General features: G+C 33.3%; 2 protein-coding genes and 1 pseudogene across 3 annotated transcripts in view; 2 read left to right on the top strand and 1 right to left on the bottom strand.

Annotated features, from left to right (window-relative positions):
* LOC145287823 (long-chain-fatty-acid--CoA ligase 4-like) overlaps positions 1 to 3,201 on the bottom strand; it is a 215,121-nt gene extending 211,920 nt beyond the window's left edge. Inside the window, exon 1 of one of the 2 annotated variants that reach the window (XM_080135687.1) lies at positions 2,712 to 3,201. The gene's annotated coding sequence lies outside the window, so the exon portion shown is untranslated. The remainder of the gene's footprint in view (positions 1 to 2,711) is intronic. The other variant, XM_080135688.1, reaches the window with a different exon arrangement.
* Positions 1 to 22,413, top strand: part of LOC145287825 (RING-box protein 2-like) — a 212,195-nt gene that overhangs the window by 67,645 nt on the left and 122,137 nt on the right. The gene's annotated exons all lie outside the window — the stretch shown is intronic.
* On the top strand, positions 8,814 to 8,934 carry LOC145288464 (U2 spliceosomal RNA; annotated as a pseudogene).

Here is a 22,413-nt window from a genome sequence, read left to right as displayed (position 1 = left end):
AAAAATCCGTAATTTTTTTTTTTTTTAAGTCAAAACATGGTGGGTAAATTCAAAAATAGCGCCGAAAACAGTTCTTATAGTAAACTTGTTATTCATATCCGGCGTTACCTGGTTCCAAATTATTTTTAACGGGATTTCTGAAATTATTAGTTTCCAAAACTTTCAATATTTTTAATACATAAATTTTAGTTTAAATTATTCGACAGCTTAAACGTGTCATAATTATTTACAAATTTCAAAGGTCATGAAATAATTTGTTTAAAAAAAAAACTTTTTCATCCCAAACAGTGCATTGCATGTTGTTACTCGGGATAAGATCGTGTCTAACAGGAGACGGTAGGGAATTGAGCAGCAAGATACCTGAATTTTTCAAGTCAGCAGTCAAGGCAGCAGGAAACAGAGAAGGAATTCCAATGTTTAGCAATCCGGAATGGGTGGGAAATGAGGCTTTCACGCATCTAAGAATCTCTACAGTAAAGGGGTGGGATTTTGCTGCTTGTCGGTTAGTCGGGAATATGTGGGCCAGTGGGGAGTGGGGCCACAAGTGCTACGAGTTCACCCAGAGAACATTTCATTAACGTACATGTAAAACTATTATTTTTTTTAGCTATAATCAAAAGATTAAAATAGCTGATATCTTTACGAATAAATCGAAATGTATTGTGGTAGATTTAATTTCGTGGTTTGTTTTTAAAGTCGTTTCCGGATTTACGCTAATGCATTTTTTTTAATCGATTGATAGTACAGAAAAGAATGAGAAACAGAGACAAGGAATTCTTCCAATTTTTAATAGTTTGATGCCGATTTTTTTTTTTTTTTTTTTTTTAGAAAACCAAGTTAACCTTTAATTGGTTAACTTGGTTTCTGTTTTTTTGTGCGGTGGAGGATGATAATTTACGATTACTTTGAAGGTCATCTTCATCCCTCAAAATAATTATGAGCAAAAAAAAGAAAATCTTAAATTAATCACCTTTTTAAATTTCTACATGCGCGTGTGGAGTAAATTACTCTGAGTAATAATGGGGCAAATTTTAAAATAGAAAAACAAAAACAATTTTGGTGTTTTCACGTAAACTTCACATACAAAATATCTAGTCCGTATAAACAGTGCGGTATTACAATAATATCTTTCTAGCTTAAAATCTTTACATTTGAAACATGAAAGATGCTGAAGAAATATACAGGTTAATTGAAACCATGTTGGCAATATCGTGGTGATTTTACAATCAAATATTTCGTCCGTTATGCTATGATTATCCGTGTGAATCTTAAAATAATAAACGGACAGACTAAAAATAAATTAGGAATTTATCTAAAAATATATTAAATCATATACGTTAACAATAAAATAATATGCGTTAACAAACATTTGTTAAAAAACGATTAACACACATACACACACGTGTCTGGCGTTGCCCGGGAGTAGTTGTATTCCATTTTTGCTTTGTTTTTATGTATATATAAAATCTTTCTTTTGTACTGAATTTTATTATTTTATTGAAGTTAAGGTAACTTATACAGAATACGATCTATGCTGAAATATTTAGAAATCCATTCTTAACATGAAAGAGGGGAGATGTAGTTTTGGTACCCGACCATGAGGGTTTGCTAAGAAGAACGTTATGGTCAGGAATTATTTTATATTCGACAGTTTAAATACTTTCAAATATTAAAGATTTACAAAAAAAAAAATTTTTTTAAATGCCGTCTTTTTAAACTGATTAACGATTAAAATGGCCGGCTTGTTTACCAAGAAAAGGAAATGCATTGTGCTGGATTTAATTTCAGCAATGCTTTTATATATTTTTAATTTTACCCTATTGTATTTTTATTTTAATAAATATTCGAATGAAAAACATTTAATTGTGTAATTATTAATTTTACGTGCACGCGTGAAACACGCCAAACACTACTGAAGTCACACAATTTTACTAATATTGAAACTAAGACTTATTTGGTGCTAATGCACTTACTGATCCGCGCTATTTTTAAATCGTATTTCCAAGTTTAATTAAAGTTTTATGTTTTTTTTTATTCACTTGTAAGGTTAAAGTACAGAATAGATATAAAACACCCTCCCCTCTCCATGATAAGAATGGCTTTTTAAATAATAACGTTATTATTTCAGCACGGATCAATAAGTGCAGGCAGGACTGCAGGAGTACATCTTATTTTAATAAAAACGATAGAAAACACTTTCATTTTCAAATGTTGATCAAAATTGTCCATTTGGTCATTGAATTAACTTCACTTTTATGTAAAAAAAATATTTCATAATTTTAAAAATGAAAAAAAAAATGAATATTTCCCGATTTTCTGTTAATGGTGTATGTAAATTGTATATTCTGTATATGTATAGATTTCTAATATTATATTTTTATACTCGAGAAACTTGTAAAATATAAGAAAAATGCGTACATTAAAAGCAAAAACGTAAAAACTAAAACACATTTGTGTGTAGAGAAACACGGTTGGTTGTGTTGGGAGTTGATTCCATCGTACGATCAGCAAAGAATGATGAAATCGCTTTATTCTCTGCTTCTCTTTCAATATTAACATTTTGTTTTAATAAAGCCATAAAATAATAAATGACATTTTAAAATATTAAGAACGATTAAAAAAACAGAATAACAATTATTATATATATATATATATATATATATAATTTAAAAAATAATAAATTCCAAAATAGCCGGTCTCTTTTAACTTACCTTTTTTTTTTTCAACTTTAAAATTAAAAATAGAAATCCACGTCTTTTTTTTTTTTTTTTTAATAATCTTATTTAATTTTTTCCGACAGATTTTCCCTTCTTGCCTCAGTCAATGTAGTAGTAACACTACTACTAAATTATCAGCAGAGGTAGTAGTAGTAATTAATACGAGAGCGTCAGTAAGTCGTATTCTTTTGAATTCAATACTACTATACTATTTTACTTCTGCTTGTAGTGTAAAGACAAGAAAGCGCTCAACTCAATGACATTCAATCTACTTTACACGAGTAAACTTAATAAATACTTAAATATTTATATTTTTATAATAAATAAAGACAATTGTTTAGCTGATGCAGCGAGATCAACAGTCGACTTTTTATTTTTATTAATGTCATAAGCATCCCATTTTACAGTTACATGGGTAATCAGGATTGGTGATGACGTCACTGGTACGCTGTTTTCCTGCGTAAGTGGATACGAAAAAGGGGGGTAACTCGCGTGTTTGTGGTTATGTATGTGTGTGTGTGTATAAAGAACGATAACTCTGATTTTACAAAAATCATATACTACGGTGGGAAGCATTAATTGACCAATCAGAGCTATAGGCAGATCCCTGCCAGCCAATCAAAAGATTTGCCGGCAATTAAGGTCAAGGCCAAAAAGGCGGGATTTCTAATAATGATGCATTATGTCAGTAAAAGAATTCCTATTATTCGATATCATAACCAAATAGAAAAGTCTATTAATAAAACTATCAGACAAGATCCCGTGTTTCTCGCCTATTTTAATAACTATACATTGGACTAATTTTTTTTATTAAATCAGATATTTATTGAAGTCTTAAATTAAGCGAATTTTAATAAAATGTGAACATAAGTATATTTTAATTGTTTTTCTCTAAGCTTTCTATTCAGACAATGCCGACTAAAGTTTATATTGTTTTCCATTGTTACAAAAGTATTAATGAGAAAGGGGGTATTTTTCCTTGCATTTTTTTTTTTATTATTTCTCCCACATTTCTCAACACTAAAAATGAAATACGGTTAAATCCTATTTCAGTCACTCAAATAATTTACAATGAGATTTACCCCCCAAATTTATTGGTACTTGCATCATGTTTAGGGAGAAAAATCACATTAAAAACTCTGATTTTTTTAAATCAAGGAATTAATGCCAACTCAAGAAATCTATAAAAATGTGTGTGTCCAAAGAGAGGAATAGAATGGGCAAAGAAGAAAGAGGAGGATAGAGAAAGGAAAGGGGAAATAGGGAAGTGGAAAGAGACAAAAAAATGGATGCTTTTATAGAAATATGGTACACTTTTGCTCTGGATAACGCCATGTAACCTTGCTAGTCTTATGTAAAAAAAAAAAAAAAATGCATGAGATTTTCCTAATTTGTAATTCTGAACATTACTAACATTCCTTCTTGGTGTTATTACATCCTCTTGCTTCCATCATCATCGACACAAGACCTAACTTCCAAAGATGATGACATTTCAATGCATAGATATATATTCCAATAATAATAATAATAATAGGAAGCTTATCAGTCCCACATCTTCCTACTCAAATCTGCATGCGTACAAACTAAACACAGTTAGCGCCCCTTACACAAGAAAAAAAAAGGACTTGCATACAAAGCTAGTAATTCTGATTTAAACTTCTTACTTTAAAGATGACAACTGACATCTTTGATATGTATTACACCCCACCATTTCTAGAGGGATTAGTCTCTTATTTTAGATGGAGCCTTCTGCAATGTTTCCTGTTCAATGTTTATAGGCGCCAATCCAGCTTCATTCTGACTTGCTAACTCTCGTGCTCTTGCTCCCTCAGAAGCCTTCTTTGTATTGCTTGTTACCATGTCATTTGTGACCTCATTCTCATTAGTTACACCCTCCTCTGCAAATATTATCTATTTAATTATCTCGTCCAAATGTGTCTTTGCGACATCTCTATCTGTCTCCACCTCAAAACTGATATCATCCAACTACCTTGTAATGATGCTTTCCATCCACTGTTTTCCCGGGCTAAATTCCTGATGAGAATTGGATCATTTACCGCATATTTTTGAGAAGGGGTCATAATTTTAGTACCTTTCTCCATTTTGTAGTTGCATACAATCTTCCAAAGCTGATCCAACCGCAACAGATGAAAAGCTGCTCTAATTACTATTTGAATAGCTGGAGGAATCCCAGTTGCTGGCTTAATGTTCTTGTTTTATAAACAACAACTCATATCCTTGATATTTATTACTTTTTTTTTTTTAATTTTCTTCCTTTGAAGATTGTAATGCTGGGTATGGGGCAGCCAAACCAGCTGCCAACATTGCCCCGGTTTTTATTGAAATCAACCGAGAGCTCTTTTTTAGTATCCTCGCCGTTTCCTTAAGTGCAATTGTCTGGATCCCTTTTGCACTTGGTTCACCAGGAATATTAGTTAGGTAGGACTTCAGGTTCTTCTTCATAAACTCTGAGGAACCTATGATAACTGGCATGATTGATATCTCCTTAAGATTCCAGTTTCTTTTCATATACATGAGACCTTGGTATTTGGTCTGTTTCTCTCTTTCAGCTCTGTTCAGACCGCCATCATTAGGAACACTCACTTCAATCAAGGTTGCAACTCTCTCTGACTTATTCCATATAACTATGTCAGGTTTTACAGCAGCATTTTCAAGGTAGGTGGCTGTAGGGATTACATGGTCGTAATGTATGGTATATAAGTTATTTCCAACTGTTCTTTCAGGTTGATGTTCCCAGGACTTGTACATGTATGGTTAATAACATTTTACTTGTCTTGACTTTTGGACTCTTAACATAACTCTTTCACTGCCAAGACACGTGAACATTTAATAACATCTTTACTTACCAATGTCTTTTACATGTTGAATGAAACCCTGAAATAAAAGTAACAAATTATGTAGTTCATGACTAAACAAGTTTTCCTTTTTCTTTTTACAAAGTAACAATAAATAACTTATGCAGACAAGAAGAGATTGTATAATGTTTTCACCAATGAGCGATCAATAAAGTAAATAAAAGTTTTTATGCATTCATGCTGGTCTTTTTATTCTCTTTATCTTATTTGTTTATTGTTTTTGATGTTTAATGAGGGGCTATTTTGTCTACTGTTTAACTGAGACGAATAAAGCTTCTCATGCAGGAGACATTTGCTTTCTTCAAGGTTATATTGGAGAGAATGGATTTAGGAGAGAGAGACTAAATAACTAAATCATTAAAGGGAAAAGATAGTTTGCTTGAAACATTGCTGCTAAATAAATATGGGCATTTCAACATATAGGCTTTTTAAACTCTTCCATATTTAACTAAATAATTATTTCCTTCTTAAATTTCTAACTTAAGAAATGTGTGACGCAGACAGACAGACATATTTGTAACATTCACTGAGATTTAGCTGTGTCTTGTCTGTCTAGCTTTCCAGGGAAACTGATCTTAAAACCTTTTTTGTCTAAGCTTGAAAACCTGATGTCATTTCATCATTCAACTCCTGTTTTGTCTACAGCATTTGATCTCTTGACTCTATCTTGTCACTCATCTCATTCAACCCCAAGAACAGATCTGCTTTACAAATCTGACTTACCCTGACATGCACTAAGAGTGGCTCTTGTCAAAATTCACATTAGCTAACTCAATTGCTACTTACTGGTGTAGAATCCCTAATATCTATTATATGACAGTTGTGTCTACATGCTATGAAGTGTGTGTGCTTCTAGTTGTTTATCAGTATGTAATAGCAATATTTTAGCAATGACGACAAAGAGATAAATGTTTAATTATTCTGAACAAAAGAGATTAAAGAAGAAAGAAAACTACTCTGTTAAATTCAACGTGTTGTCCACTATAAGTTTTGGATTCATTTGTAATAATTACATAATAATAATCTATGGTCTTTTACAACTGCATATGATCGTTTGCAGTGAGATTTGTATGTGGTTTGGAAAGAACACACTGGTATGCTCTCACTCATATAGTGATATGTGCTGCTTTCAATAAGTTTCCAGACTTTTTTATGTGGACACTTTTATTGATAGTACACGCATGAAACTTTAGTCCCCTTAGAAGTAATCTCCTCTGGCTGCAATGCATTTGTTATACCATTCTAACAACTTCTGGAAGGTTCCATGGAATTTCTTTTATGTGAGCATATCAATGACCCTCTTTCATCTCCTCAATTGTCTCATAACAACAGCATCTAACATTTTCCTTGAGCTTAGGGAATAACCAAAAGTCACAGGGAGCAAGGTTTGTTTTATAGGGAGGGTGAGGAACTGTCTTGATGGCCATCTTGGTCAAATAGTCTGTGACAAGGATGGAATTGTGAACTTGTGCATTCATGCAAATCTTCCATATCTTCAGTTCCTCGTGAATAATTGTGCATACAGTTCTCACACTGACATCAAGCTGTGCACATTATCTCTATAGACACACGACGGTCCTTATCCATAAAATTTTTTATTTGGTTAATCAACTCTGGTGTTCAGACTTTCTAACTCCTCCCACGCCTCTCATCATCCACTACGGACTCCCTGACTTCCTGGAATCTCTTATGCCACTCAAAATCTGATGCTGAATTCATGCAAGATTGTTCAAAAGCAGTATGAAGCATTCCATACATTTCTGTGACTCCAGATCAGAAGGTTGCATGTTCATATCACGTCAGGGTCACCATTTTAGTTAATAATGAAGACAACAAAAGGAAGTCTCATTTTAACATTAAAAACAACTTTATTTGTCATCTTTGTTAGTAGCATGTACAAGATAGAAATGGTTTAGTAGGTGAACGTGTTCTTGTGTGTAAGGATAGTATGAATATCATGCCGACTTGTTAAAGGAGAGAATAGTTCAGTTTATACATGTTTGTAGCCAGAAGTCGGCAGACGAATGAGGCTGGTTAAAGAAGAAAGAACAAAGTCTTCAGTGTGTGTCTACGTGCTGTAATGGGTACTAGGAGTTTGTGTCGGTGTATCGACAAGACCAGTTCTGTAGCATGATAAAGAAAGTTTGTGTGGGTACCGCACATGGAAATAAGTGGATGCTTGTACTCAAAGGCCAAGGTAAATGTCTGCTGCTAGCAAAAGCCAGGAAGAAAGAGAAAGAGGAGGAAAAGGTGCCGATTTTGCCTTTTATGTATTCAGTCATGGGATTGAGAGTTGCCCTCCGGTTGGATAAGCCAGGAAGAAAATGGATTTCAAATCTCGAGTTGCAAGATCTAGCTCCTGCCTCAGATTATAGCAATTTCGACTGCTACAGTTTTTTAAAGCAGTCATATATTAGGCATCTTTACGTGACTTTCACAACCACAGATGCTGTCAGTTATAAACCTCTTCCAGTATCAGTCATTTAGATTCCCAGAACAGTCCACCGTGAATGTAAATAATAATTACTTGTACATATTTTCTGTTATCAACTTTGGCAACATGTGTTTTTTTACTGCCTTGGAATTGCAACATTTCCTCATTCTGGTTTATGATACTTTCATTTGAAAGACTCAGTATTCATATGATTTGGATTCTTCAAACTACTTCGAACTACTATCTTGAGTGTTATTTCCCAACGTTTCAGTCAATGTAACCTCCAACTTTCTACAGGTGTATTTTGTCCAACTCAGGAATTTTTCTGTCAAACTGCGGAATCTTTCTGCCGAACTTGGGAATCTGCATGAAATTTCAAATAGAACTCTTTATTTAACCCACAAGGGTAGCATGATAGCCATGACTGAGTAGAAGTCCGAAGTAATTCGCATTTACTCATGGCGTAGAAATGGTAAAATTAAGTTGTAAAAGTTACACTCTTTTGAGAGCTGAATCCTCAGTGCGGGTGACACTCAAAATACAATTCTGAAAAATTTAAATAATACAAATTATCAATCCTCATCTTAAAAATTCATAAAAATAAAGCTCAGTATATTCATGAGCTATTATTATTATTATTATTATTATTATTATTATTATTATTATTATTATATTATTACACTTATCGCTCCGTCCGTTATCATGCTGTGCATCCCTAAAAAAGGAAAGTTGTCAAATTAAAAAAAAATTGGTGTCGCTGTTGAGGCAAAGCTAATAAAAATGATTTTGTTTTTCTTGGCCTTTTGGTTAAGATCAAAGTGTAGTATCTGTTCTTCAGGTGCTACATTTCAATTTCTCAGTGGAAGAGAAATCCTTTACGACTAAGACAATTTTTTCTCCACATTAAAAACGACCCTGGTGTTTAAATCTGTCCCGTGGGAAGGCATTTGTGAATAGTTACTATGTTTTATGTAACAAAGTTTTAATATTAAAAAAGTAACTGGAAAAAGTTATTTCTGATTTAATTACAAAATGCCCTGGAAATGTCACTTCTGATTAATTATAAAATGCCCTGGAAAATGTCTGTTCTGTTTATTTTTTTTTTTTGTTTACTTGCCTCCCCACAAGGGCGGAATTGGACATGAGGTCGGTTAAAAATTTAGGGGGAAACCAGCTCCCCAAAAGGGGCACTCTGGTCAATAAGAAAAATAAAAATTGTATCAGTAATGAAGGATTTCTCCTCCATTAACCAAGATCAAAAAAGGGGGGATTTAAGTCACTGGAATTCTGAAACTGATACTACACTCAGAAATTCATGTTGAAGCAACGGTTGCCTAATCACTAACCATGTTAATGCTTTTATGTATTACTTCCGAAAAGCTGCTGAAACATTACTATATTTCAAGTATATTTTAAGCAGTGGGTTACGGGATATGAAGTCAGCCCCGGAAATTACTCAAACCATTTACGATTTAAACATTACTTTATTTCATGTATATTTTTAACAGTGGGGTGGGGGATATTAAATCAGTCCTGAAAATGGGTGAAACCGTTTACGCATTACACATTACTTTATTTAATGTATATTTTTAACATTGGGGTGGAAATATGGAGTCGGTTCCGGAAATGGCTGCAACCATTTACGTTTTGGACATTACTTTATTTAATGTATATTTTTTTACAGTATGATGGGTGATGAGAAGTTGGTCCCAGAAATGGCTGAAAAAGTTTACGATTTATACATTACTTTATTTCGTGTATATTTTCAACACTGGGGTGGGGATTATAAGTCAGTTCCAGAAATGGCTGAAACAGTTTACTATTTAGACATTACATTATTTCATGAATATTTTTAGCAGTGGGTTTGCAATATAAAGTCGGTCTCGGAAATGGCTGAAACAGTTTACTATTTAGACATTACATTATTTCATGTATATTTTAACAGTGGGTTGGGGATATAAAGTCAATCCCGGAAATGGCTGAAACAGTTTACGATTAAAATATTACTTTATTTAATGTATATTTTCAACAGTGGGGTGGCGGATATGAAGTCAGTCCCGGGATTGAATGAGATGTGCAAATATATACTATCAGAAAGCGTCGCTGAGTATTGAATGAGATAGGTGGAAAGCACATCGTAGCAAAATACACAGCATCGCTCAGGATCGAATGAGATAGGTGAACGATATATATTAGCAGAATATGCGGTGTCACCCGGGATTGGATAAGATAGGTGAAGCATATATACTATGAGAATACCCAGAATTTATTGATTTGTTTGTAATGAAATAATCAGCCTAGGCAATATATCAAAGTTATTATTTAAGTAAGGAGGAACGACATAGTGGGTTAAAGTTATGAAAATTATTGTTGAAATTAGTAACATATCCAAGAATTATGTAAAATGGTGAAATGTGAGTTACTTGATTGGTGTGTTTGTAATGATATAATAAGACCAGACAATATATCAAATATATTATATAAGTAGGAGGGAGAGGTATAATATGGGTTTTTAATCATAACAATCATTGTCGAAATTAGTGACATATCCAGGATTATAAACAAAGATTAAATGTGAGTTAATCGATTGTGTGTTTATAATAAATTAATCAGCCCAGGAAATATATCAAAGTAATTATGTTAGTAAGAGAGGGCGATAAGAATGGTTTAAATTATGAAAATAGGTGTCGAAATTAGTAACATATCCAAGAATTATGAAAAATGATAATATGTTATTTAATGCATTAGTGTGTTTGCAATGAAATAATCAGACCAGACAATATATCAAAGTTATTATTTTAGTAAGGGGGGGTGGCGATGATGTGGGTTAAAATGATGAAAAATGATTGTCGACATTAGTAATATATCCAAGAATTATGAAAAATGACTAAATGTGAGTTAATTGATTGGTGTGTTTGAAATAAAAATAATCATCCCAGATAATATATCAAAGTTATTATTTTAGTAGTGTGTGGGGGGGGTGATAATGTGGGTTAAAAATATTAAAAATAATTGTCAAAATGTGTAACATATCCAAGAATTAAGACAAATGATGAAGCGTGAGTTAATTGATATTTGTGTTTTTTTATGAAATAATCAGCCTAGACAATATATCAAAGTAATGTTTTAGTAAGAGAGGGCGACGAGGATGGTTTAAATTATAAAAAATTATTGTCGAAATTAGTGACATATCCAAGAATTACGAAAAATGACAAAATGTGATTTAATTGATTGGTGTGTTTATAATAAAATAATTAGCCTAGACGATATATCAAAGTTATTATATAAGTAAAGGGGAAAGAGATAAGGAGGGCTTAAATTATGAAAAATTATTGTCGAAATTACTAACATATCCAAGAATTACGAAAAAATAATGAAATATTAGTTAATTGATTGGTGTGTTTGTAAGGAAATAGTCAGCCTAGACAATATATCAAAGTTAGTATTTACTAAAGAGGGAAGGTAAAAAATGTGGGTCAAAATTATGACAAATGATTGTCGAAATAAGTAACATATCCAAGAATTATGAAAAATGATTAAATGTGATTTCATGCATCAGTGTGTTTGTAATAAAATAATAAGCCAGACAATATTTCAAATTATTATTTTATTAAGGAGGGGACGATAATATGGGTATAAATTATGAAAAATGATTGTCGAAATTAGTAATATACCCAAGAATTATGAAAAATGATGAAATGGAGGTTAATTGATTAGTGTGTTTGTTATGAAATAATCAGCCCAGCAAATGTATCAAAGTTATTATTTTAGTAAGGTTGGGCAACAACGTTGGTTTAAATTATAAAAAATATTGTCAAAATTAGTAACTTATCCAAGAATTACAAAAAATGATGAAATGTGAGTTGATTGATGTGTGTGTTTGTAATGAAATAATCAGCCTAGACAATATATCAAAGTTATTATTTTAGTAAAGTGTGCAATATGGGGAGTTTAAATGATGAAACATTATTGCCAAAATTAGTACCATATCCAAGAATTATTAAAAATGATGAAATGTGAGTTAGTTGATAGGTGTGTTTTTTTTATAAAATAATCAACCAATATAAATTTAATATTTTAGTAAAGGGAGGGGCGATAATGTGGGTTGAAATTATGAAAAATTATTGTCGAACATAGTAACATATTCAATAATTATGAAAAATGATAAAATGTGAGTTAATTGACTGGTGTGTTTGTAATGAAATAATCAGCACAGGAAATATATCAAAGTTATTATTTCAGTAAGGGGGCAGTACAGTTTTAATAAAAAAAATTAGAATAATATGATTGTGCCTTCATTCATGCTGAACAAAACGCTCACAGCATGCCCAGCAACAATATATTACATATGAGAAATGCTGCTGTGGAATTTCCACAGGTCCTGCTAGTTATTATTATTCCCACTACCGGGAGACAAAAGAATGAACTCTTCTATTTAGAGGTATACAAAGGAAACATGCTTCATGTATGTTCGGGATTCTAAACAAGTTTTTCCATCTCTCTACGACGGATTTTCACGAGATTGGTATCGTTTTTAAGCTCGGCCCTTCAGACGACAAATATCGAAAAATTGGCTAAAAACATTAATTTCTCCACCCTCAACTGCGCACTTTTCTACGAGGAGGGGTCGCTTTTTTCGCCGATATTTTCGAAAGGCATCCCCTCTTTTCGATTGTCTAACCTTAATTTAAACATTCCTCACTTCCTGTTTGGCGATGGACACAACGGCAAAGACATCACGTTTGTTTGTTTTTTTGTTTCATGTTCTTTTGCTCCTTCATGGTGCATGTTCTAGCCTGCCTACTACCACTTATTTTTATTTTTTTTTTTTTACTCAACACACCTCCAACCCCCCGGGCAACGCTGGGCACCCAGGCTAGTATATTATAAGGAATAAAATAATTTTAGACAATCGTCTTCCTTGTCTCTCCTCTCTTTTGAAAGAACATTCTCTCTCTAAATAAAACCTTTTTAAATCGTCAACAAGCCTCTTGTGTTTCCATGCATGAAGACTATTCGTCTCAAGTAATAAAGATCAAACCACTGGACGATCAACGATGCTAGACGCAGCCACATGGGAAGCGATGCTCGAAGAATGAAAACAAAATACATGTACTAAATACTTTTATTTGAACAACGGCAAAAACTAACATGCGAAGCGAGTATGCATTTGTTGAATGCACAAGCAGTAACATGTGCGTGTGTGAAAAAAACATGTGCGTCCCCTCGTTTAATGCTGTCCGTTTAACATTATAGGACATTCGTCGCTTTTATTGTTTATTGGTATGCTACAATAGAGATGATTATCTAATGGACACCACTCACAAATTCTTCTTAAAAAGTGATTCATGTAATTTTAAATCAACTTTTAGTATGAATATATATATAAGAGCAAAGAATTAATAAAACGTGTTAAAAATACTTTAAGAAGAGTTAAAAACATTTAATTTTCAAAAAGGAGACACAAATTATATATATATATATATATATATATATATATATATATATATATATATATATATATATATATGCATTTTTATTCTCATAGAATTTATATGCTACGTAACATGTCACAGAATAGATCTTGTAATCTTAAACTTACTTAGTGATAGTTTATCTTTTTTATTTTTAAAAAAATTATTTTGTTTATATATTAGTATAAATAATAACCGTATTATTGCACATTTTCTTATTGGGAAGTGGTATTATCCACTGGAGAGCCATGTATTTAAAAGCTGTCTTGTTTTTAAATCTTCGAAACAGCTACATGGTAAGCAGTTGAGGATTTCCGTTTTCTATTTACTGAATTTTAGTTAAGGGTTTCTTTTTTCATCCTTATATAGTTAAATTCTCTTTCATAATTTAAAACTTTTGAGAAATCGGCTTATGCAAGTGCTAAGTCTATTTCTATTTAACAATTTTAGTTAGTTTTTTTTTCTCCTCACCTTATATAAATGAATTCTCTTTTGTAATCAATAACTTTTTAGTGAAGTCGGATTATGTAGGTGCTAAGTCTACGATAGGTTAGTTTCTTTTTGGGGGGGGAGGGGATTTAAACTGCATTCTTCATTTTTATTTTTACATTTTTTTATTCAAAGCTTATGTAGACTATATATGGCATAAAGAAGTTATTTTTTCATTTTTCCTTATTGATCTGATGCTGTAATAAAGATTTATTTAACTTTGAATTGTCATTTTTTATTTCTTATAGTAATCGCTCTACTTATCTGTGTAGGGCTTTTTCCTATCTTGATAGGTTTATTTTTTTATTTATTTTTTACAAAGTAGTCACCACTTATCAAGACCCAGAAGCCACTCAGGGATAAGGGTTATTGCGTGTACAGTAATCAATGGGATAGTATCGTAGTAATTGTTAGTATTGGGTATTTGATAAAGTGTCTTACTTAATGGGGCGGTTTGTCAGGAATTTGTTTATGTTGGACTTGAAGACATCCAGGTTATAGTCAGGTGGGAAACAGGCAAACGGAACAGAGTTCCACAGGCGTGCACTTCTAAGAATGAAACTTTGCTCATGGAATCTACGTTTTGGTTTTGGCACAGATAAAGAACGGGAAAAATTTTTGACAGTGGTTTCAACTAGACGGGTGTTTATCGTGAAAGATTGGCAAGGAGGTACCAGAGATTGGAGCTCAGACGAGCACTTGCGATGGAAGTAACGATAAAACAAAGACAAGCTCACAACGTCTCTCCTGTGGAGGGAATAGAAAAGGGCATCCCCCACTAAGCCACGAAGCCTATTTTTACCTTTATCATATTTATTAGATGTGTGTGTGTGTGTGTGTGTGTGTGTGTGTGTGTGTGTGTGTGTGTGTGTGTGTGTGTGTAAAGTTGCAAGGAATGAAAGTTATTTGTAGTAGTGAAATGTTCATCATTTTTGTGTATAAGTTCAGAAAATGTATGTACTTTAATAGTAATTATCATGGACTGTAATGTGGCTTTTTCCTGTTAAAAAAAAGTCGCTTTTTAGATATAATTATTTGTTTGTCTTAACGGTATTGGTTGATAAATATAGGATTTAAAGATAATTTAATCCTATATTTTCGTCACACGTGTTAACCGTATTTAATTTTTTTTTTTTTACAGCTAGAATTTGTGTAGGTGAATGATTATTATGATTTTTAGCATATTATTTTATTAGCAAAAATTCAACACAATTGTGCAACTATGTCTGCATCTCAGACTGACTGTCTGAACAAACGTACATATTACTTTTCTTCTTCTTCTTTTTCTTCTTTTTCTTCTTTTTCTTCTTGACCATATTGAGATTCTAGGTTTGTCGTTCACCAAGGAATGGACCCATAGTTCATAGCAAAAGTTTACATGCATAATAAAAACAACACAGATACAGACATTAAATATTAGCGATTTATTGGACGTGTGCGTGAGTATGTGATTTGGGCCTTGTGACTAGTGTCTTTACATCCGAACTTATTCTCTTATCTATCGCTTTCAGAATTTCAGTTAAGACCAAATCTGTGGCCCAGGGGTTGGACAAAATAATGGAAACACCTTAAAAATAAACAAAATATAATTTAATATGGTGTAGATCCGCTACTTTACGGTAATTACAGCCTCAATTCTTCGAGTTATTGATTCATACGAATTGTTGTTTCCAAAAGAACTTTAACCTATTTTTTTTTTCAGTTAAAATATTCCACAGCTATATATATAAAATATAAAAATATAAAATGTAATATATAAAATATCCCACAGCTATATATATATATAAAAGCGAAAATGTGTGTATGTATGTATGTATGTATGTATGTGTGTTTGGGTGTCCGCTAAAAACTTTCAACAGACAGAACAAAAATTCACAAACTTGGTATCGTATTGAAGCTCCATCCTTCTCCCGAAAAATATCGAAAAATTGGCAAAAAACGTTCATTTTTTTTCACCCCGAAATCAACAATTTTTTACAGGGTGGAGGTCAACAAAAACCATTCTCTCATGACGACGACCGGTTCTACGCATGCGTCAGATGACGTCATGACCTGATTTAGTTTAAATAGCTGAAGAACTAACTGAATTTCATGTACGTCGTGTTAGCTCAGTTGGTTAGAGCGTTGGTTTATTATCTAAATGTTTTGGGTTCGAGTCCTGGTGTGAGATGTCTTTTCTTTTTCTTTTTTTCGATTTTTTAAATTTAAATATTGAACCAGCCATTTTTCACGTAACGTTCGTTTTTCTGTTTTATTTTTACTTCGCTTATTCTTAGGTTTTCATTAACACCCCCGACCGACCACACACACCCAAAAAGACCCGGATACCCACAGATTTTTTTTAAATTTTAATATCGAAACAGTCTTATTTAAGCCATTTTTCACGTGTTTTTTTTAACGTTCGTTTTTCTGTTTTCTTTTTTGTTTTTGTTTTTTTGATTTTTACATTTAACTTCGTTCGTTTGCCTTACGTTAGTTTTTTGTGTGTTTTTTTTTCGATGTTTTGATTAACACACACACACACCGCGCGATAAGATAAGTTTTAACGTTCGTTTTTCTGTTTTCTGTTTTTACTTCGCTTATTCTTACGTTTTCGTTAACAACCACACACACATCCAAACACTCGGGCAACGCCAGGTTCGTGTATGTCCAAGAAAGACTTTTTTCGTCGGCCTTCTCGACAAAGTTACATTTATGGAGAACTTTCCTTAGACTTCCTAGATCGTAATATCTCCGATTTGCGAACGGACGTCGTCTCTATCTTTATTTTGATCGAGTTTTAAAAAATCCCTGGTTTCCAGTGTTTGTTTGTCTTTTTCGTATAAAACTTCTTGTAAGCCCCGATGTGTGTGTATGTGTGTGTGTGCGTCTCTCTCTCTCTCTCTCTCTCTCTCTCTCTCTCTCTCTCTCTCTCTCTCTCTCTCTCTCTCTCTCTCTATGCGGCCAAAAACGTAACCCCTCTCTGATTCGTCTTTCTCATAGCCACCATTCTTCTCACATGCAAATTAATGCCATATGTATATAAATAAACCATTTAAAAACGAAAGTTTTTCTTTTCTTTTCACTTCCCTTGCTAGGAGGTGTTAATGTCTTGCCACACGGTATTCCCAAATGTTTATCCGTCTGGTATTCGCCAGGCTCAACGTTGCTTATCTCCGATGATCTAATGAGAACCAGTGTGTCAACTTGATTCAGAATAGTTAACAGTGGAGAAATCATAAACAAAAATTTTTACTATAATAATTTATGGGAAACGGTAGAATCTAAGTAGCTACTGACCTGTATACTTTTAAGGAGTTAATGCAATATTTATTATCTTAGCTTGTTTTCATTAACTTTACTTATCGACACAAATGAAAATGTGTGTTAATGTTTTGGAAGTTGTTGATTAAGTTCGAATTTTAGGTACTTATGCAGAATACGGACCGTGCTGAAATCACAATTACCATATAGTATGAATCAGGTGATTCTATTGTTAACATTGGTTTCCCCAATAGCTTTCTTGTCAGAATTCTTTCTAGAAAGACATTGGATGATTACGGGAGGGGGCCATGTGAAAACTGTCAACATTGTAAATAAAAATGATTATGTAGAACAAACTGGATTCGAACTTGGAACACCCAGGTCGTCAGTTCATGTCCTTAACAACTTAACCACCGTAAACTCCCAGTACTGAAATAATAACGTCGAGTTTCTAAATAATAACGTTATTATTCAGAAACCTATTCTTAATATGGCGATGGAAGGGTGTTTTGTAACTATTTTGAACTTTTAAGACCATAATAATAAACAAAAATTACCGTAAAAATTGAATTTCATTTGAAAATCCTATCTAAAAAATAGCACACTCCGTATTTTGCATGAGTAGTGAATCTTAGTCAGTTTCAACACTTTAAAAATATCCAGGTCGGTAAATAATTAAATAAATTATTTGTAGCTTTTATTTTTGTTTACGGTTTTTCGACTGTTAACTACTTTTTACTTTTATCCCAAACCTTTCCTCACTGGGCTATGTGTCCCGTGGAAAAAGCCAGGGGGGATGTTTCTGGAATGCATGAAGTAAGATATACGACGAATAAGCCGCATGGAATGTTGAAACACGTACAAACTGACGATCCCACATAATCTCGAAGAACATATGTAACATATTGTATCCATGAATGTTAATTGAACAATGAGGGGTGCCAAGGAAGGCACGGTCGCACCGATTGCCTGAACCGGAATCAAATGTAATCTGATCAACATGTCAAAATTTTATGACGTAACAATGAGTTTTGTTTTTTATAAAGCTAATGTTACATAGTCGGGGAAACTATGGTGATCGTGGTTGAAGCATAGAAGGAGATGCCTGGTTGGCTGAGAGATATTAGTCTTGCTTCGGAATTACGGAAGAGTCTTCATTTACTTGTCTTCCTATGAGGGCAAAGATAGACGCAATGTCGTTTAAAAAAAAAAAACAGCTCTCTGGAAGGGGACAATCTGGATTGAGACAAAAATAAAAGTTATCTCAGTCAAAGAATATTTTCTTTCAATGACTGAGGACAAAAAGAATGAAGTATAATATCAGAACAGATGTTACACAGTCGACAAACAGACCTTAATCAAGTTTTCTTCTTCAATAACCAATTCTTGCTTCTAATCGGTTTACGGACGAGTGCTTATCGAACGACGGGGTAGGGAGTGGCGGACAGTTTTCCCGAGTTTAAAACTCTCTGCAAATTCTGCCAAGAATCTCCAAAAATCTGATTTTTCCCTCTCTGCATGGGCTTATATATTGCGGGTTGGAATGGGTAGGAGCACGCCGGAGCGTCCTAGCTAATTAATCAATGCCCACTCTATCACACCTTGGTTCGTCCTGATTGGATAATCAGCTACCTTTCTCCCATATCTAGATCATGTAACTTTCCGCTAACAATATTGATAATCGTCTCACGCACCCGAGGACCTAGGAGTCAGATCGAAACCCAAACATCCGCTAATATCTTCAAATAATCGTGTTTCATAGAAATATCGTTTCGTATCTTCGACTTTGTTTTCCCTTTTACAAAGTAAATGTATTTTACATCGGCGACAACGCCTTTCCAACTGGCAGGGTGATTGATGTTTTCCGGGCCTGCCATTAAAATAACAAAGGCTTTTATTCCTCTTTCGCTTGCCCTTTTTGGGGGCAATTTTCAATCATGGCTCTAATTTAGTTCTCTGTAACCCCTTCTTCTGGGGCAATCTCTTCTTACCGTGGCTGCTTGGGTCACAGGATTTCTCCTTCACTGACTGATGATGGAAAAAATAAAGTGTAGTATCAGAACAGATGTTACACTTTGCTCCTAGCCAAAAGATAGCCGAGTAGTGTAAAGATCTTAATATGTTTCATATATTGTCAACCGACTTCGTTGGAAGCAACAGTGATAGTGAATTGCGTTTTTTTTTACGTGTGGATATTTGATTGGACAAAATTTTAAATCAGCAGTTTTTTTCAACCAATGAAAACACAAAAATATACACTTTGAATATTGGCGCGTGGTATAAAAATGAAAACACGATGTCTTCCCATCTCTTTCTTCTTTTTCTTATAAAGACAAACACACGTGCGTATGTAATCATTCTGTGTAGCCTTTTCGGCTTCGACAAGGAAAACTTTCACAGACGACTAAACAGCGCCAACATATACATATTGTAACTCGAACATTTACACATACAAATTAACATTGTACACTCACTAATAAAATAAACACGCAAATGTATACACACATACAAAAAAAAAACACTTGCGTAAGTCTATCTTGTTTACACACACGTAAGTGCAAATGGCGATAGTCGAGATGAAAATACATGCATTTCGCCAATAACAAAACATAAGCAATCTATTTACGCACATGAAAACAAATGTGATGTCAATGGAAACACATGCACGCGTGCTTTATTTCTTCTTACACGATAAACAATTCTTTCTCCTAGAAGATTGTATGCGACCCTCTGAGCGCTCAATCCTTGTTGACTATTTTCATTATCTCAACAAGTTGTCGAATAAAATTAGTAAATCATTCTGTCATTCTGTTGTGCATCAGTAACGTGGTTAACGCAGTACTGATTTGAATCCAACTTACTTGCGTCGGGTAAGTGCAGAGAGGTCAAGGGGTTGTCGGTGACACATATCAAACTCATTGACTTCCATTGACAAAAACGTGCACCTGTGTTGCTAGAAAGTGGGTCGATGTGTTTTGAGTGCAGACCGAATAACGGGGGTTACCACCTCCACACACACACCCTGATATAAATAGAAACGCACATGGGATATTTAGGGGGACAGTCGGATTTGAAGTCGGAGCTTGGTAGTCAGTCGGATTTGATCGGAGATAGCGTTAGTGTAAAACTAGGAGGGCCAGACAGAAAGATGTGTCGACAAAGGCGAAAGAAAGCTTAAGTTATCAATGCAAATGGTCTCCACTTCAGTCGTAGACGAACAAAGAGATCCTTGCCAGAAATTTGGTGTCGTGTTTTCGTCTTGATAGCTTCTTTACAGATTATCGACTAGTGGCGGTAAGAACGGCACTACAGAAGACAAAGGATAATAAAAAAAAGTATGGTGAACTCTTAACCGCGTATACACACACACACACGCGCGCGCGCACACACACACACACACACACACAGAGCTAACAACTACTAAGAATAACACGGCAAGTAGATACACAACTTAAGGGTCCTTAAACGAGCTCAACCGCGTGTATACACATCAGACTGTATAAATGTATATAGACTGTATATTTCTGACTTGTATAAAATTGAATGGAAATAGATGCACGCGAGCGAGCATGAAGAGACGATCAGATAGAGACCATTAGAACACCCCCACACACGATAAAATAAGACGTACTAGATACAGTTATATACAGGCACAACATAACAATTCATTTGTTTGACATTGCTTTTATAGAAAAGGGGGCGAAGTTCCATTTGAACGTTTATATCAACTTTACTGATAATCTCCGTCAACATATCAATAATAGAGAAGTAAAGTAACACAATCAGCGTATTACGTTTTGAAATAACACATTAGCTTATGTAAAGACAAAGTCAAAATCAGACTAGGTTGAGAAGCTTTATTAAACTAAGAACATCACAGAGACTTTACGCGCGTTAGCAATAATCAAAAAGGATGGAAAGTTTAGAATAAGGTCCAAGGAAAGTAATTCAATTTCAGAGAGCGCAAGTAGGTATTTCCAACCGAATGTGAAAAAAAGAAAGCATGATTCCGTGACGTCAGACTTGTGTTAACTATACGAACTATGGAAAAGCAGAAGCGACTTAATGATTTTTCAAAACCTTTGTTTATCTTCTTCAAACTGCAATTAATAATTAATCTTTGTTATAATTTTGTTAGGTTTTAAGATTTACACAGTTTAATGATTAATAATATTATAAACATTTGTATATGAAATATGAAATACGGTTTTACTGAATGTTCATTTGGTTAACTACCGGCTTCCATATTTTTGTTCGGTAAAAAGAGACAAACAAAATATGAAGGGGGGCTACAAAATACTTAATATTTGTGCAATAATATTTTCAAATCGGTTTTAATCTGGCGATAAAATAGCTGACAAGAGCCATGTTTATATTAAAACTTAATATTTGAAAAAAAAAAATAATAAAACACAATTAATTAAAAATCTGTTGTAATGAAACATTTTGAAATAATGAAAATGTTAATCATTTTTAATCTGTTACAAATTACTTCATTTTTAGGAAGTTTCTTTTTCATAGCAATTCAACTGATTATAGTATATATTAGAAAAAACGCTATTAAAAAAAACATAATATTAAATTTATATCATTTTTTTAATTGCAACTTCAAGGTAAGTTTTTGTTCAATACGTGTATTTAAATTTTGAAAACATAAATATGTTTTACTTATTTGAACTCTTATGTTTCATAATAAATACAAATTTCGATAGATTTAAATATATTTTGTTAAAAGTTCGGAAAAACAAATAGGGGGGGGGGGGCACGTACTAAAAAAAATATTTTCCCTCGTATATTTTTCGGAAACTGCATTTTATAGGTAATTTCATTCTAAAATGGATAGGTATCGAAAATTTCACGAATATCTGACCATTAGTTGATTTTGCTAGATTTATTAAACACGGGTATGTTTTCACGTTCGGAATGCTTATTACATGGGAACGTTATTTTAAAGCGTCATTTATGTAAACACGATTTTCGTCTCGCAATTTCATTATTTTCGTACGATGAAAATTAAAAAAAAAATTAGTACTGGTTTATTTTGCCCGTCTTTTAAATGGTACAAAAGTTATATTGATAATATTAGTTTTTAATAAAGTTACATCGTTTTACACATGGGGGGTAGTTCTGTGGTGACATTGAAGGTGGCTATAGATAAGAGTTATTTTCTTTTTCAACAT

Source organism: Euprymna scolopes, chromosome 11, assembly GCF_053919585.1.
Source record: "Euprymna scolopes isolate OS-2025 chromosome 11, ASM5391958v1, whole genome shotgun sequence".
In the NCBI taxonomy this organism is placed as follows: Eukaryota; Metazoa; Mollusca; class Cephalopoda; order Sepiida; family Sepiolidae; genus Euprymna; species Euprymna scolopes.
The sequence above is the reverse complement of the archived record's forward strand: the minus strand, read 5'-3'. Positions and strand labels throughout refer to the sequence as shown.